This window comes from Salvia splendens, chromosome 19 (genome assembly GCF_004379255.2).
Source record: "Salvia splendens isolate huo1 chromosome 19, SspV2, whole genome shotgun sequence".
Lineage (NCBI taxonomy): Eukaryota > Viridiplantae > Streptophyta > Magnoliopsida > Lamiales > Lamiaceae > Salvia > Salvia splendens.
This window is the reverse complement of record NC_056050.1, coordinates 4,164,757-4,182,755: the sequence shown is the minus strand read 5'-3', so window position 1 is coordinate 4,182,755 and position 17,999 is coordinate 4,164,757. Positions and strand designations below refer to the sequence as shown.

Here is a 17,999-nt window from a genome sequence, read left to right as displayed (position 1 = left end):
AAACGATACGAGTTTTTAATGTGCAATTTATAAAATAAAAGAGGGATCGAAAGAAAATGATTTAAATATTGTTAGTGGAGGACTAACAAAAATAAAAAGAATATTTACTATTCTGGAACGAATAAAAATTAAAATAGTGTTTGTTTTTATGTAAAGAACGAAATATAGTAATACTCCTATATATAGCGGTTATACGACATATATATATAGTCAGCCCCTACTAAGATATTTTTCTGCGTCCGCCCCTGGACTGACTTACTTCTAACAGAAAACCAATACTATCACTATCATCAAACAAGAAAATTCAAGGGGTAATTACACCATTTATATAAATTATTTCTTCGTTGTTTGATATTGTTATAAAAGTGTGAAGTTTGCATAAATACTACAACGGGTTTCATTTGTGTTTCATTTTAATACATTTCGTTAGGTTGTTTGGACGTCATTACTATTTTGCCTACACGATGTACAAGATATGAAACAACAATAAATATTTTGTAAATAGTACTATAAAATAAGGAGTTATTTGCTAGTAAATACACGAACTTTCAACATTTTTTGTTTATTTCCCTAAGCTTTTATTTTTTAATATAATACATGAACTTAGAATGATTCTAATTTTTACCCCGACAAAAAATTCCAGCCAAATTAAAGCTGATCTGGAGTTCACTTGCCATATTATCATCTACGTGGCAAAATCAAAAGGACATCTTATTACCCTGCAAATATACGAACTTTCAACGTTTTCTGATATTTTCCCCATGCTTTCCTTTTTTCTAATTTAAATAAATGAACTATGAGATTTTCTAATTTTTTCTTAATGAACAATTTTAATCAAAATAAAATCATTTTGTGAATTACTCAAATGGTACCCTTTCGGAATTGTAACTTTTGGTGTTTTTAGACAATTCATTTTAATTATAAAGAACTATATATGTGATATGTCTAATGTGTTTAAAAATTAACAAATTTTAAGAGATGTCGTGAATTGAGATATTTGTGATTTTTGTCTTTCAAATTGAATTTAGTTAGAATGATGATTGTTTTCATTATATATATACTAATACTTTATTTTCATGATTGCACAGAGTTGTGATCATTGAGTTGTGATTAATGTCGAACTAATTTTAAAAATCGAACCAAAGACCAAATCTTGTCCACCCATTTTCATAATATGATCTTGAATTAGTATAATCTTGTGGTCAAAATTTAATTTACATATTTTATTATTTTATTCACAAAATAATAGTTGTAGTGTATTAATGGAAAGGAGCATGTTATTTTCCATACAACGTGATTCTCTGCTGCGATTTTTCTCATGATCTTAAATCTCTATCTTCACCTCTCAATATTCCTCAAATTGTGTTGCAATCTTCATCAAATCGTGATTCATCTCTGAATATAAAGCTTGAGATATCTGCACAACGAAGCCCCGACGCGAAGAAGTTTAATTAGTTCGATTACTTTGTGCGTGGGTAATTCTGATTTTCTTTTGAAGCTTAGTTCTGAACTTCCATGGTGAATTCAACATCCCAGAGCAAGGATGATATGAAAATTGACAACATGTTGACGGATTTGAAACTATACCCACTCATTCGGCGGTTGAAGATATGGATCTACTCCTACGACCAATGATGAAGAAAGTAATGCTTCAATTGTGGATGATCTACAATACCAGATGACACTTTTTAAAAACAGATTCATATAAGCTAGAAGAAGAGGACAACTCATTTGATGGTTCATGACTTTTCCGATTTTTTTTGGATACCTGATATGTGTTTAACATTGATAAGGTATTTTAACCAATGTGATGAACAATCTCTTGTTGAACCTTGTTGATGAATATTTTTTCAATTTTTCATGCCGGTAGTATAAACAAATCAATAATGAAGTAACAGATAGGCTGAATGAAGTAATCCGCTGGTTGAATGAAGTATCGTGAACTCAATTGTGTTGTATGCATAAGTTTGCATAAAGCTTTAGTTAATATGAACCAAATATCTAGTTGAATGAAGTAATAACATGTTTGAATGAACTTAATTCCGGTTAATATGAAATGATAATCTGAAGTGTATTGTATGCATAAGTACGTGATAATTGTACTTATAATGAACTAAATTACCTTTATAAATGAAGTAATAGAATGGACTAATGAACTTAAATTCTGGTTGAATGATGATTCTTGTTGTTGTGGTGGTGGTAGGTATGCAGATTTTTACGATGTCGCATGGATTATTGAGGGCAATATTGATCAAATCGTGCATTAAAATATATCATTGCTGAAATGAAAAAACAAGTACTTAGCGAGAGGGCTCTCTTGTCCTAAAGTGACAAGAGAAAGATGATTTAGAATTTATATGGTTCGCAAGTCCCTAGTGAAATTGAAGTCCATCCTCCTGATATCATCAACACCAAGGGTTGCAGCAGTCGGAAAGTTTCACGCCTTGAGAAAGTAATAAAGGATATGTCCAAGCTTGGCTGTAAATTCACCAAATTTGGCGAGGTTGGTCGGCATGATTCAAGAATTGTGACAAGATAGATGAGCTTATTTCCTTATAGTAGAAAATTATTTCATTCTAGCAGGTTTCGTATTTCATTAATTTCTTTGTAGTTTATTACTTCATTCCAGTAGGTTTCGTACTTCATTACTGTAGTTATTTACTTCATTCCATTTGTTTTATTACTTCATCACACTCTGAATTTAAATTTTTTTACATTTTTGACAAACTTTAAATCGAATAGATTGTGTGAAGTGTTTTATTAATAAAATATTTATTAGTATTTATTGTTCATCCCAGGAGGTTCATTACATCATTGTAGTAGTTGTTATTCATTACAGTAGTTTACTACTGTGCGTGAATAAATTCGTTTGAGTTTTCTCCAAAATAGTCAACTATTTCCACTGTAGGAGAAAGTTAGTAAACCACACCATCCTCACTATATAAACCCCATAACCAAATACAAACTCTACATTTGAAAAAAGAAAAAATAAATACAAACTTGTCCAATACAATAAATCATCCAAATTTGACATACCAACCCATCTCTCAATGGGCTGAGCCGTGATTCTAGGCACCGCCCATTTGTTAGGGTGTGGAGACGGCCCATCCAGTGATTGCACAAATGTTGTCACGACCGCCCATACTAGGGGTACTATAAACGCGGCGATCGTGATACAACATGCAAGGATAGCCTTTTATGAAAACTTAATTACCTTAAAGGATGAAAAACTTTTTTTTTGTTTTAAAGAAGCTTAAAGTTATAATTTTACTATTAAATAAAAACGACTTATGATAAACACTTTTAAAAGAAGCAGCGGAGAAACAATAAATATTAAAACTCAATCAACTCCTAAGAAAACATTTAGTTTAAAGAGCGGGAGACATCATTTTCAAGTAACATTGTAAATACTCGTTTCAAGCTTGACACAACCAAAACATACTCAAACATAGTACGGAAAAGATTAAAGTAGTGAAACATAGTTCAAAAACAACATAGCAGCGGAAATAAGGTTTAAAGAGAGTCAAGGATAACGCCTATGTAAGAAGACACAACGCATCCTAAGGCCAACTCAACATCCTCCGCAACATCCCGCTCAACCTGCACATAAGAAAAATAATATGCAGGGCTGAGTACTTGTTGTACTCAATGGGCTCATGCCGAAAACATTTTATATTAGTTATGTCATCCATACCAGTGATCTCGAGTTTTATATGTAGTAAGAAATATCACGAGAACACAAAAACATTTCAAGTCTGGTCAGACAATTTATCTCCCCACTTTTCACATCATTCCATCAATCACAATCATCATATCACAGTGCGACGAAAGTGTGGCCACACTATTCGCCCACGAGACCGGCTGACTAGCAAGGACGGCTCACGATCCCACCAGTGTACACAGCCTGATAGGGTTTGCGGCCCTACTCAGACCCGAATTCGTTTCACAACACAGCCCTATAGCATAACGGAGCAAGCTCAGACGAACTAGGCATCATGCAACAATCTCACAAACAAAAACATGGCATGACATAACAGTTAAACCACCCTTATAACACCACGTAATATTTTCGGAAAATAAAGAGATTTGAAAAGAAAGCCCACCTCTCGCTTAACAATTCACAATCCAACTTATGGAAACTCTCGTTCCTCGAGTTCACGAATACACAATCACCCTTGTCAACGACAACACAAGTTAGCCTTCCACAAAATCATATTACTATGCATGTCCTATGGTTTCTCTCTCATCGTTATTCTCAATTTACCCAACCCAACGTTCGTCACAAAGGAGGAAAAATACACCATAATATATTTCAACGTATCACACGTGATCACATCGTTAAACACGTTCCTTGGACTTACATGCATCATATAATACTTTTAAACTTGGAAATAAGTGTCATTTTATCAAGGCAGAAAACTGGCAGAACTGCGCGACAGTGTTGTAAAAATCACTAAAAATTCACCCGACCTCATATGAAGCTAAATTTTGGTCACAACACGGAAGACACATTCAAGTTCATCCAGACAAATTTTCACACTGAAATCACGTCGTTTAGTCAGTCAAATCAATAATTAAACTCTCTGGTCGGAACATAAAATTTCTGGCAGTGCGCAGTTCATTTGAAAAATTCACCATAAATTCATCCAATGCCCAATAAGGCTGAAACTTTTACACGACTCAGAAGACACTTAAAATTTTCATCTAGTACAAGAATCACAACGAACGGAGGTCATTGGGTCGGTCAAACAGAATACGAAACTTTCTTGGCGAGAACACCAGTTTCTGGCAGAATTGCGCAGTCAACTTCAAAAATTTATTAAGAATTCATTTTTCGACAGAAAGGGCTGAAATTCACACGAGACACAGAAGACACCTTGAAGTTTACTCAGTAAAAATTTCATATCAAAATTCGATCGTTTGATATGTCAATTACACATCAGAAACCACTGTTCGAACGTCACAGATCACAATTTCGAATTTAGGGTTTCTTCTTCATTCATCCCAAATACCAATTTTTTTCATGCTTATAACACACAATCATGTTTAAAAGGTTCTCATAATCATATTTGCACATAAACTCATATCATTCACCAAGGATTCAAATCAAACTTCTCATAACTTCATTCAAAAATGCATATTCATCAAAGTTCTCATGCAAACACACATTCCCACCGATTAATTTGCGATCTATGATTCCTACACCCTCTATATGCATGTAGGATTCAAGAATAAAGTTTAAATGAAGGAGATGAGAAGAAAAACTTAGTTATACCTTCTTGAATCAAGAAAACGAACGGTAGAAGCAAACGTTGACACGATTCGTCGGAAATTCTTGGAAAATCCACTCCAATTGAAGCAAGAACAAAGGTGGAAGAAGTTTTTGGAGAGGATGGAGAGTGAGGGAGAGGAGAGGCGTGTGAGGGAGAGGGAGAGAGGGAGGGGGCCGAAAATTTGTGAGAAATGGGGGCTAGGGTTTAGTTTAGGTGTTTTTATAGGGTTAGGGAGGTTTAAAATTAATTAATTAATTAATTGTGGGGTAAATACAATTAAATAAATTCCACAAGTAAAAGAATAAAATAGGCTTGTGGGAAGGGGAGGAATTCGAAAATTCCATGGTAAAATTAAAAAGGAATTTATTTGATATTTACTTGGAGAGAATATATTCACAACTTAGGAAATAAAATAATGATTATTTCATAAACAAGGGAACAAAATAAATTAAATCTTCAAGTAGGAAATTAATGGGGAGGGGCCAAAAATTCCCATAGGGAATTGCACAAGGAAATGATTTAAATCCTCAATTAAATAGAATAGGATTTAAATTTGGTAATTTCTTTATAGGAAAAGACTCCCATAAAATAGGTAACTATAAATAAATTCCCACAAGGAAAAATAATAGCATGGGGCGTGTGATATGGAGGGTGCAACACAAGGAAATATTCACATTCCCAATTAATTTGGCTTAGGTATTAAATTGAATAAAAGGGTCTCACAAAAAGGAAACAATAAATTCTCCTCTACAAAAATAATGAGGGGGCCGAAAATAATTAGGCCTAACTAGCCAAGGAATTATTTCAAATCTTTATTTAATTTGGGTGAAGAAATAAAGTATGACATGATTTAATTGGATCTACTTCAAAAGAAGGGAGTCAACAAAGCACCAATTAAGTCAAAGAAAATAATTCATCCTCCTATTTTAAATAGGGGATTTTCGAAACTCCCAAGGATAATAGGCTAGAGTTCGAGTTTTCATGCAGTACTATTTAGGGATCATTTGGTTTGGATTTAATTTGGATAAATTTCCCAAAACAATTAATTAAATCCAAGAAATGAAATATTATTTCAATAATTAGGAAGGCCGAATATTCCAATGAATTGGCTCGAAAAATATAAATGCATGATCCTATTAATTATTTACCCATATTGAAAAATATAAAATACCAAGCTCTTCATTCCACATCACTCACGACAATTGTTTCACGCAATTCACTTAATCACATAGAAACAAAAGTTTCGTAATCCAAATTTCAAATAAACATATAAAAAGAATCACAAAAATTTTGGGATGTTACAAATGTCCTCATCATCATGTCACCATGCCTCAACTACACCTTCCGAAACTCGTCCAGAGCCTTTGTCCTAGCGGCAAGGGGCTTAGACATTATTGCAAGAGGTGCCGAGTTCGAGCTCTCTTGACATTAGTTGTAATTTCCTCCTATATAGGAGTTTATTTGTAATTTCCTCCTTTATATAGGAGTTAATTTTTTTTAAAAAAAACTACATCTTCCGAAACTCTTCATCCCTCTCCTCTGATTTTATTTTTCACCCCGTTGTGAGTTAGAGGATTTTCCCATGTGTAACATAAGAGAGACATAACAACAATTCAACATTTGAAACATAGTTTATATCATCATTAAAATAGTTTGTAACATTATCATTAAGTTCTTTAGTTGATTACAAGTATACTTCCCAGCTAAATATACATACAAAACATGTCAGTTTATATTACTTCATTTCATGTGGTTATTACTTCATCAAATAAGTTATTTAGTTCATTCAATGTAATTATAAAGCAAAATATGCATACAAAACATGTCAGTTTATATTACTTCATGTCATTAGGTTAATACTTCATCAAATTGGCTAGTTAGTTCATTCAATCTTAATTCCTAGCAAAATATGCATACAAAACACGTTAGTTTATATTACTTCATTTCATGAGGTTATTACTTCATCAAATAGGTTAGTTATTTCACCCAACTGTTATTTCTTCACAAAATATGCATATAACACAGTTAATAAAATTCATACAATACAGTTAACTTCATCCCATGAATTAGGACTAGGAAAATATGCTCTCTAGGTTTTCGGTTTCTGTCATGCAGAAATCGCTGATTTCTTGAGTTTTACCCATCGAAATTCGTTCCCGTTTGTTTCTTTGGATTCCTCGTGTCTTCCTGTTGATTCCTACCGTTTTTTTATTTTGGTTTTGATTAGACCATGGCGGATGTGCTAAAGGGAGGTCACATCGAATGAACCTTTCATCTTGGACCCCAGTAAAGCGAATCAACGGGGCACGACATCTCAGAAGGACGGTATCCCTTGCCTCCATCTACCTGAGACTGATAATACTGAGCTTGCAGATCGCATGGGACTTGCCCTGATTGGAAAGTTCTCACACTCCATTCCAGCCCCCCACTTGATTCGCAAGGCCCTCTCAAACTTCAAACTGAAAGGTACGCTAAATTGGAATTTTATTAATGCAAACATATCCTCATTACCCTATCTGAGATTGATGATTACGTGAAAATTTTATGTGGAGCCAGTAACAATAACACTTGGTTTATTGAGCATCATCCGATAAGAATGTTTAAATGGACTGCTGATTTTGATCTATATTTGAGACTCCCATTGCTGCTGTTTGGTGCAATTTACATACATTACCCATCCATTTGTTTGAGGAATCTATGTTATTTTCCATTGGTAAATTGTTCGGTGAACCCATTCAGATTGATCATAACACTATCACACGTTCACGATTGTCATATGCACGCATCTGCATTGAAATAGACATCTCAAAGCCTATTCCAAAGAAATACATACTTCGACTTGGGGGAAAAGAAGTGACTTTGCAGGTGAGGTGGGACAAGATCCCACAATACTGTTCAGCCTGCAAGCATGTTGGCCACTCAGAGGAACATTGCTATGCATTTGGGAAGAAACCGGCCCCACCCAAGAAAGACTTCTCAAGACCGGTACAACAAAAGCAGAATGAGATGAGAGGAGAGCAAGGGGATCAGCCCCGGGGAAAGCAACCAGCCGTGCAAACAGAGGCAGAGTCAGGTTGGAATCGTGTGGGTAAGAAAGGCAGTGTTCTGAGGGACTCAGTGGCGCAGGGACAGAATAAAGGAATTCAGGCACCAAGGTATGAATACATAGCTGTAGTGAACCGGAATGACAACACCCATGATACCAGCCTACAGATTCGTGAGCCTATTCTTGCTCCGAACTCGGGCATGGTTGACCAACACCCATCTGGAAAGGGCAGGAAAAAGAAGAAAAGAAGTCCAGAGAGCAGAGCAAGATACAGAGAGAGAAGAAGGTTGAGGAGACTAGAGGAGGTTTAGGGTCGAGCCATGCCAGAGACCGAGGGCTCGGAGTTTGAGACTGATGATGGGGGGAGTCACAGAGTAGACCGAGATCACTCTCACCCACCATTAGAGGGAGTAGTAGCCCTAACTTGGAGACATATATGGGACTCGGCGTCCATAATAACAGTTTTGACATTCTGGAGGATGATGACCCTGATACAGAGTCGTCTATGGCCTTGGTTCTGCACGATGGGACCGCGGATGCTCAGATTATTCATGAGGGTAGAAGGGCAAAGGGGGTACGGATTGGGGCTGCCGGAAATGGGAGCCTGCCGATGGAGATCGCCAGCGATGGGGATCGACGCTCTATGATTAAAGCACCGATGAAGAAAGTGAGGGTTTCTACCTCGCGTTCAAACTGATTTGTACCCTCATGACGAGCCAGTTCCTAGTGTGGAACGCACAGGGTGTGGCGAATGCCCGCACTAAGAGACATCTGAGATATCTAATTCGGGAACATAAGATTTTGTTTGCAGCAGTGATTGAACTACAGAGGACACCACCAGCTTTAGGAAGGAACTTCAGGGCCTCCGGTTTGTGGGATCTAATGAAAGTGGTCACATTTGGATTCTTGCTCTTGAAGATTGGACAGTGGAAGTGGTTTATGACTCCAGACAGGCTTTACACGTTAAGGTCTCTGCAGCAGTCTTCCCATTCTCGATCTACATCACCATAGTCTATGGGCGGCACACAAGAGAGACAAGACAGACACTTTGGGAAAAGTTGGGGAGGGGACTTCAACATGTTCCTAACCAATGAGGAGAGGCAGGGGAGTGACAAGACAGACACAGAGACATGATGGAGTTTGTCGATGCTATTGCCGAGTGCCAGCTGACTGACCCGGGGTTTGATGGTCCGATTTTCACGTGGCACAGGGGGGGTTTTGGGAGAGGTTGGACCGCATCTTGATTGGAGAGCATTGGACAACAGTTTTTGCCACGACCCGGGGGACACATTTGGCGAGATTCAGCTCTGATCATGCACCACTTTTGGTAAGATGTCAGTTTTCTGTCCAGACCACGAGACCGGCTTTCAGATTCCAGAATATGTGGGTGAGACACGAGACACAGAGACATGATATAATGGCATGATGAACTTCTAGCTCAAGCTTATCCGGACCAAGAAGTTCTTAAAGGTTTGGAACAGTGAGGTATTTGGAAACATCATCCAGAACCTAAAGGATGCAGAGCAGGCAGTTCTTGAGGCACAAACTTTATATGATAGTGACCCGACACCAGCACATAGAGCCGAATTCAGTATACAGAGCTCATCATCACGGCCAAGATGGAGGAAGATTTTTGGAGGCAAAATGCGGCGATTAGATGGGCTGCTGAAGGAGAAAGGAATTCGAAATTCTTTCATGGCTGGGTTAGACAGAAGAGAGTCAAATCCAGGATACACATGGTCGAGTTTGGGGGGCAGGCACTGACGGATGAGATAGAGATCAGGCAGTCAGCGGCAGCCTTCTTTCAGCAGCTTCTGACATCAGACGTTGGGGACCTTGCAGAGCCCGACTTATCTCTTATCCATACACTTCCAGATTCAGTTGACCAGGAGGCTTTGTGTTCGCCGCCGCAGGAGAAGGAGGTTAGGGATGCAGTTTTTTGAATCAGTGGTGATAGTGTGTCCGGGCCGGATGGGTTCACTTCATTGTTCTTTCAGACATGCTGGGACATTATTGGTAGGGATGTGATTGCGGCTGTGGAAGACTTCTTCAGTGGGGCGTTTATGCCCCGAAGCTTCACAGCAACCATGATCGTCCTCATTCCGAAGAAGCCTAACCCGGTCACGTAGGGAGATTTTAGACCGATCAGCCTCTGCAATGTTACGAACAAGATCATCACAAAGATCCTTGCCTCTAGACTTGCACCTCTACTACCCCTGGTCATTGCACCGAATCAGAGTGGGTTAATCAAGGGCCGTCTGCTTAACGACAATGCTCTTCTGGCACAAGAGTTGATACACGACCTAGGGAAGGAGCTCTCGAGTAGAGGGAGATAGCCCAATCTGGCTCTCAAGCTGGATATGGCAAAGACGTATGATAGGGTCCAGTGGCCGTTTCTACTCAAGGTCTTGGAAACGATGGGATTCTCACCGACCTGGGTTGATATGATCGGGAGATGCATCTCGTCATGTTGGTTTTCTGTCCTGGTGAACGGTGGCCCATCATGTTTCTTTTAGTCGTCCAGGGGGCTGAGGCAAGGAGACCCCTTATCGCCTTCCCTCTTTGTGTTGGCGGTAGACTACTTATTGAGATGCCTTGACAGATTGATCAAGGGGAATAGAGAGATGGTCTATAGATGCCGGAAAAAGGCTCCCGTTATCACTCACCTCTCCTATGCGGATGACATCATCATTTTCTCGAGGGCTCATAAAGAGGCGGTGGAGAAGTTAGTTGGATGCCTGGATCACTACATAGCCGTATTTGGTCAGCTGGTAAACAATGGGAAGACACACTTCTTTTTGGCGAATGAGAACATGGAGTTTGCTGATATTGTGGTGGAGGTTGAAGGATATCAGAGAGGGCTGATGCCTTTTACATAACTTGGGGTCCCGATTTTCCGAGGAGCGAGGAGTGCAGACCATCTTTTGCCCCTTAGGCAGAGGCTGATGGACAGGATCCACAGCTGGTCCCACCGGCATCTTGCTTTTGGGGGTCGTCTGGCTCTGATTAAGAGCACCCCGGCCTCCATCCCGCTACACATCTTACAGGTCATGAACCCTCTGCTTGGATTTCTTGACGAGTTGGAACAGATATTGGCTAGATACTTTGGGGCACAGTTGGAGAGAAGAGGAAGCTGCACTGGATCTCTTGGAGACAAATTTGTTTGCCTTTTGATGAGGGTGGCTTGGGTATTCGCCGCTTCAGGGAGGTGGCAGTCGCTTTTGAGTTCAAGATGTGGTGGAGACTGCTAGCTCAAGACTATCTCTGGGCCCAGTTCATGACGCAGAAGTACAGTATCCTTCCTTGTCATTTGCATACATCCCCTTGTTGGTCACATGATAGTCCTACTTGGCGTCATTTGCTTCGTATTTGGCCATACATGCATGAGTATATTCGTTGGTCCTTGGGTGAGGGGAAGATCATCTTCTAGGATGATGTTTGGCTTGGGGCTAGCTCCATCCGGAGTCTGTGCGTCCCGGGAAATGATCCTCCCCAATCTCAGGCCGTTGCATCATATTGACATGATTATGCATGGGATGAGGATATGCTGCATAGTTTATCTTTCAGGTTTGGCGTACCTCTCGATGTGATAGACCAGATTAGAGCCACACCGATCGAGTTTGGGGCGAAGGATGTGAGGCGGTGGAGTCTGACTAGCCATGGCGAGTTCTCTGTGACCTCAACCTGGGAGAGCATCCGGGCTAGGTTGCCAAAGAGGGAGATTTTTTGCCATATTTGGAATCAGGGGTTGACTCCTACCATCTCGGTGTTCATTTGGAGGCTTTTGTTTGGTAGGCTGCCGCACTACTAGAAAATTTGCTTTTTATGGCACTTCAAAATGCCACCAGAATTATGTTAACATTACACTTTATCTATAATGGCATTTGAAGCAAGTGTCAGCCCCAATACATGTAGTAATAGTTCATGTGTAAGTAAAGATCAATCATTGCTACACTCAAAAAATGTAATGAAGAATCACATCTAATGACACTAGAAATTGCCACAACATGTTCTATTAGACTACACCAATATACTTGGACGAAAATTTAAGGAATACCCCCCATAAATATATATTATTACAATTTCATCCTGCATTTTATATAATTTACAATCTAGTCTACAAATTTCTATAATTTATATTTACATCCTTCAAATATTAATAAATTATATTTTAATCCTTCAAATACTTAAAATTATATTTGACTTATATATATATATATATATATATATATATATATATATATATATATATATATATAGGGTTTTGATCTATGCAAAACTAGATTTAAATACAGAAACGCAGAACAATTTCATAATTAGGGCACTTTTAGGTCATAATTAGGTAATTTTTAGGTCATGCTAACAAAGCATGACCTAAAACGATCTTAGCATGACATTAAACCCAAATATTATAATATGACCTAAAATTGCTTAATTATGACCTTCCGTGTTTTTGGTTAATTATTGACCATTAGATCATCTAATCCTAGGGCCAAGATTTGGTCTGCATTTCTGGATTTAAACAGATACTTATTTTGATCATCTCCCTATATATATATATATATATATATATATATATAGGGATGTATTCATTTCCTTTTTGCATAGTTCATCCTTTTTCCTTCTTGATCTCAACCCCACGATTTTGTCATCCGACGGTTAGATTGATGCCACGTGTCATTTAATAATGCAGATTTTCAGTTGAATAATGCACACGACTAATAATGCACCATTATAGTGTAATAATGCAGATTTTCAGTTGAATAATGCACACTGACTAATAATGCACCATTATAGTGTAATAATGCAGATCATCTGGACCGTTGATGAATGAGATCTAACGGCACATATTAAGAAGAATAAAGGATCTAAGGGATGAATAGGAGAATAACGCTCCCCTATATATATATATATATATATATATATAGGTTATATATAATATTCTAGTTTCACTTCCAACATATATAAAATTCATATTAAACTATAATTATTCATCCAACAAAATTTCATAAACAACAAATTCCAATAAAACGTCATATTTAAATAACATAAGGTCAAAGTATCTAATGCCAAAATGTAATGTATTTTCAATCTACATACTAAACAATATTAAAAGTGTTGTTCATCTTCTACGTAAAATACACAAAAGATACTAGAACTAGTAAAATCCTATATATCCAGAAGTGCATTACTTGTTTCTTCAGATATGTCAGTCTCTTATATCTGTCGAAAGAGCAAACGTTCTCTGCGACACCACCAGAAACATTTGATTTTAAATAGCTGTAGTTATACATAAACAACAATTATATATATGTAATATGTACCAGAAGAATTAAAAAAACCGTAAGAAACAAACTATCAAGGAATGAAATATAACCAAATGGGAAGAAAAACACACATATTAGAAAATAGAGGCACAAAACTTTGTAACTGTAATTGTGGTCCCAATTCTAAAATATCCTATTTTTTAGATAATGTCAAAGTATATAAGGCTCTGAGCAAGATACAACAATATTGTAGGAAGATAAAACTTAGCACAATCAACATCCCTCTAAACTGTATGATGTATAAAAATGCGTATTAGAGATATATGATAAGAAACTATATCTACTGGAGAATCTAAAATGATTTACTTCCACAAAGCCATATGTATAACATGAGAAGAAAAGTAAAGGTCAAAATAATCCCTAATACAAGTAGCATAATAAAATGCATATACCAAATTAATCATACACATACTATAATTTATTTAAACTTTCCAAGTACATGTGGTCCAAGAAGAGAATGTATCAATATTCAATGGTTGTCACTTAATGGGTTCCACCTGCATACATAGAGGTGGATATGCACTATGGATCAAACTAAAGTGCATTTGTAATTATATGTAAGTAAATAATTTATAAAATATACCAAAAAACATGGCCAAGCAATCATATGACCAACTGTCTGGGAAAGCTCTTGCAAGTTGTCGTAGGGTCTGATCAATTGCTCCTAAGGTTCAACCACAACTTTTAACATTTATTTCACACCAATTCAATCCTAACATTTTCTCACCAACTTTTGTACTTGGATCTATGCTATGAATACATCCTTTGGCAACAATTTTTCTTGTGAAAATGCTTCTTAGAGACACGTATGTACCAACCTCCAAAACATAAAAATTGATTAATCACCATTTTTAATATGTAATATATTTTAAAATGGTATGAAAATAAAACCAAAGCTACCTGATCAATATGAGCTATTGTAGCATTTACTGAGGAAGGCTTAGAGACTATCACATTTGGCGTAGTGTCTGCTTGTGAACCACAAACTCTTTCTTGTAATGCAAGCCTTGCCTCTAGCCATTCAATCTTTTCTCGATACTCCACTAGCAAACGGTTTGATGTGCTTTTAGAAGTTTCGTTCCATAAATCTGAAGGACGCACTCCCCTACCCATCATCCTTACATGGCTGGGTCTATCCTTCCCCATAATTTGGGCAAAGATATCATCTGGAGCAATTGCATCGTCCGAACCTTCAAGAGATTGATCACTACAGTCTTCCATTGCTGACTGTTTACACAATTTTAAAAAGTTAATGCATAAATTTTAAAAAGCTAATGCACGAATTATATAGCATATACGTAGGGCCTCTACTTTGCTTTTCAACAATTTCAGCACTAGATGCAATACCTTGAAGAACGACGAGTATAATATGATTAGTCTATTATTTAAAAGGTTACACAACTTGTCACAATGTTTGATTTCTGATAAGTCGTATTCTAGGCCTTGGTTACTGGTTATCTGCAAAACAGTTGCTAAAGTGTGCAGGGAAAGTGTTCTAGTCAGTATGGAAAGGCTCGGACAACTCAGGTGAAAAGGGCGTCAGAATGTTGCTATCCTGACCAGTATGCATGCAAAGAAAGGCTCGAGATGGAGAAGAAGGATTGCTGGGAAGATCAGCCACAAGTAAGGGCAAAAGGGTTATTTCGCGAAGATAGTCTACCCTAAAAATCAAGGGTAGGCCTCCATATAAAAGCGAGCCACTTGGAGAAAGGGAGGATCATCAACTTTAGGAAAAAACACTCTTAGTTAGAGTAGTTCTCTCTCGGCAGATCAGTCCTTCAGCCTAATCCTTCATATTCTCATTCCTCGCCACAGCCATGGTCACCTGAGAGTTCCATCAGTTCATTGGAGTTCCGCATTCTCTCATTCCAGTCAGCGAGTTGTGTAGTGTCAGCAGTTCCATCGCCCGGAGTGGCAAAACAATCTTTATTTGCTTTTTTAGTTAATCACACTTTGTTTTCTCACGTTGGATCGGTTGCATTTTTAATATTTGCTTACTTTGAAGTCTTAGTTGTGATCCAAACATTTTTTATGATATGAAGTTGTTTTTGTGCATCGGTTCCTGTTTGATTTTGTTTCTTTCTGCCTAGATAGCTTAGATCTAGTTGCTACGGTAATTTCCAAGTGTTGCAAGCATGTTTTCATTTCCGAATTGATAGATCTGAGTTCATGAGTTTAGATAGTTGTTAGATCTTAGATCTGAGATGGTTAAGTGTGAAAGCCTAGTTACGTGATTTCTGTCACCTTGCATGTCACCCAGTAAGCTTAATTTCAGTTCCGATAGTTAATCATAAGATTTGAAGTTTTAATCGTAGATCTGTTTTTGTGAAGTTGTTAATCTGCAATTCGCGTTCCTGAATTCTGAGTTTGTTGATCTGAGTTATTCATGTTGAAGAAGATAACATCTACATCTAAGTTTGGGACCACATTTGCTTTTTAACTACTTTATGCTTTTGTCCTTTACTTTTCTATACTTTTCTGTTGATACCTTTTCAGATCTGTTAGCCTAGTCACCTAACTACCACTTATTTTCTGATATTCCGTTTAGCTATTTATAGTAACCCAGTACCTTCCGCACACTCCTGAAATATGTCGATCACCCCTCCTAGTCAGTAGAGCACCATCTTAATTTCTAGTCTAGATAAAGTCTCAACCCAAAGCGTGGTAGCTAACCAACCTTTCCAGAATATTACAACAATTTCCAAAGCGCATTCATCTCTGTGGGATTCGACCCTTACATCCACTATACTAGTCAGTAGAAGTGGGTTGAGGAATTATTGATACCAGGTTCAGGCATAGCTGGGATTTCCATCCTGATCAGTATGATACATCCTTGGCTTGACACGATACCTGCACAACCTGCTTGTCATCAAATGGCGCCGTTGCCGGGGATGAATGACATTATTAACTGTTATTGTCAGTGATACTTTGGCGTATGTACTATGAATAATTCTTTCTTTTCTTTTTCTTTCAGTTTATGAGAAGCAGTTCGGCTCCTGACCAGTGGAGACCGAAGATACTCCAACGAGGAACTATACTCGTGACCACTCGTTCTGGCCTGTCGACAGCCCTGTCTGACCTAGGCACGAGTAGTGACGAAGAGCAAGACACCATAGAAGGACCAATACCGGAAGAGATGCCACTGTTGGAAGGCAACCCAAGGAGAATGGCTGCCCAAGGAGATGATGATCCAGAGATCGGAACGCTGAACGCGCATACCTGGGGCAGACAGCTTGTGATGTGAAGCCCCATGTTATTGCAATTCTGCCCACATACTGCGGGAAAAGCTATGAAGGCCCCTACGAGTTCCTTCATGAGTTCTGTAAGATTTGTAGAGCACACAGAAGGCCAACAGGGGCGACCGAGGATGACTACAGATTGAAGGCTCTGCCGTTCGTTCTTAAAGGGGAAGCCAACACCTGGTTCATGCGCCTGTCCCCCAACTCCATTGAGAGTTGGGCCGATTTCAAGTCAGCATTCTTGGGTGAATTTTTCCCGTCATCGAAGACAAGTGCGTTAAAGAGAGAGATCACTAGTGTGAAACAAGGGTACGATGAACCCTTGAGTGATTATTGGGCGAAGTATATGAGCCTTTTGGATGCATGTCCGAATCATCGTATGGCGGATATAGAGATACATCACACCTTTTATGAGGAGATGAATAAAGCAACAAAGGATCTGGCAAACTCCTCGTCAGGAGGAAGCTTCACGCAATTAAGGGTCAGTTAAGCAAAAAGGGTCCTGGGGAAGCTGTTGAGCTCAAAGAAGGAGTACGACAATTCAAGGGATGGTTACAGCCGAGAAAGGATTGCGAGTGCCTCATCTATTGATCAGGAGCAGAAGATAGAGCAGAAAATGGACTTGAAAATGGAAGAGCTGAAGAAGACGCTCCTGAGCGCGATCGAGAAGAACGCAACACCACCTTCTCCAACTGGGAGCTACAAGGGTGCAGAGCAGAGAAATCAAGGACCGGGCTATGATCAGCCTAATGACTTCGTCAACATGGAGCAAGTCAATGCTGCAGGGTACTACAACTCTAGTGGGAATTGGATCCAAGGGAGACAGCGGGACGCACCATGGAGGGACCATCCAAATTTTAGATGGGGAGATGGGAACCAAAATCAGAACCAAGGTCATAGTCAGAACCATTACATCCCCCACCTGAACCAAAATCCTAACCGTGGCCCAGCAAACCCCGACCACCAGTTCAACTGGTCAGGAAGGAACCAACAACCTCACAACCAACATCAAAACCAACACCCACAAAACTAGAACCCGAACCCTGTTTATGTACCACCCCATCAGAGAAACTTCCAAAATTACCAGAATCAACCCAACCAGGGTCCACAACCT

The 17,999-nt window shown here is 38.5% G+C and overlaps 1 long non-coding RNA gene across 1 annotated transcript in view; it reads right to left on the bottom strand.

Moving 5' to 3' along the window:
• Positions 1-14,937: 14,937 nt before the first annotated feature.
• The window catches only part of LOC121779503, a 30,109-nt gene continuing 27,047 nt past the window's right edge, over positions 14,938-17,999 (bottom strand). The window contains exon 2 of the long non-coding RNA XR_006045831.1: positions 14,938-14,993. This is a non-coding gene — a long non-coding RNA (uncharacterized LOC121779503). The remainder of the gene's footprint in view (positions 14,994-17,999) is intronic.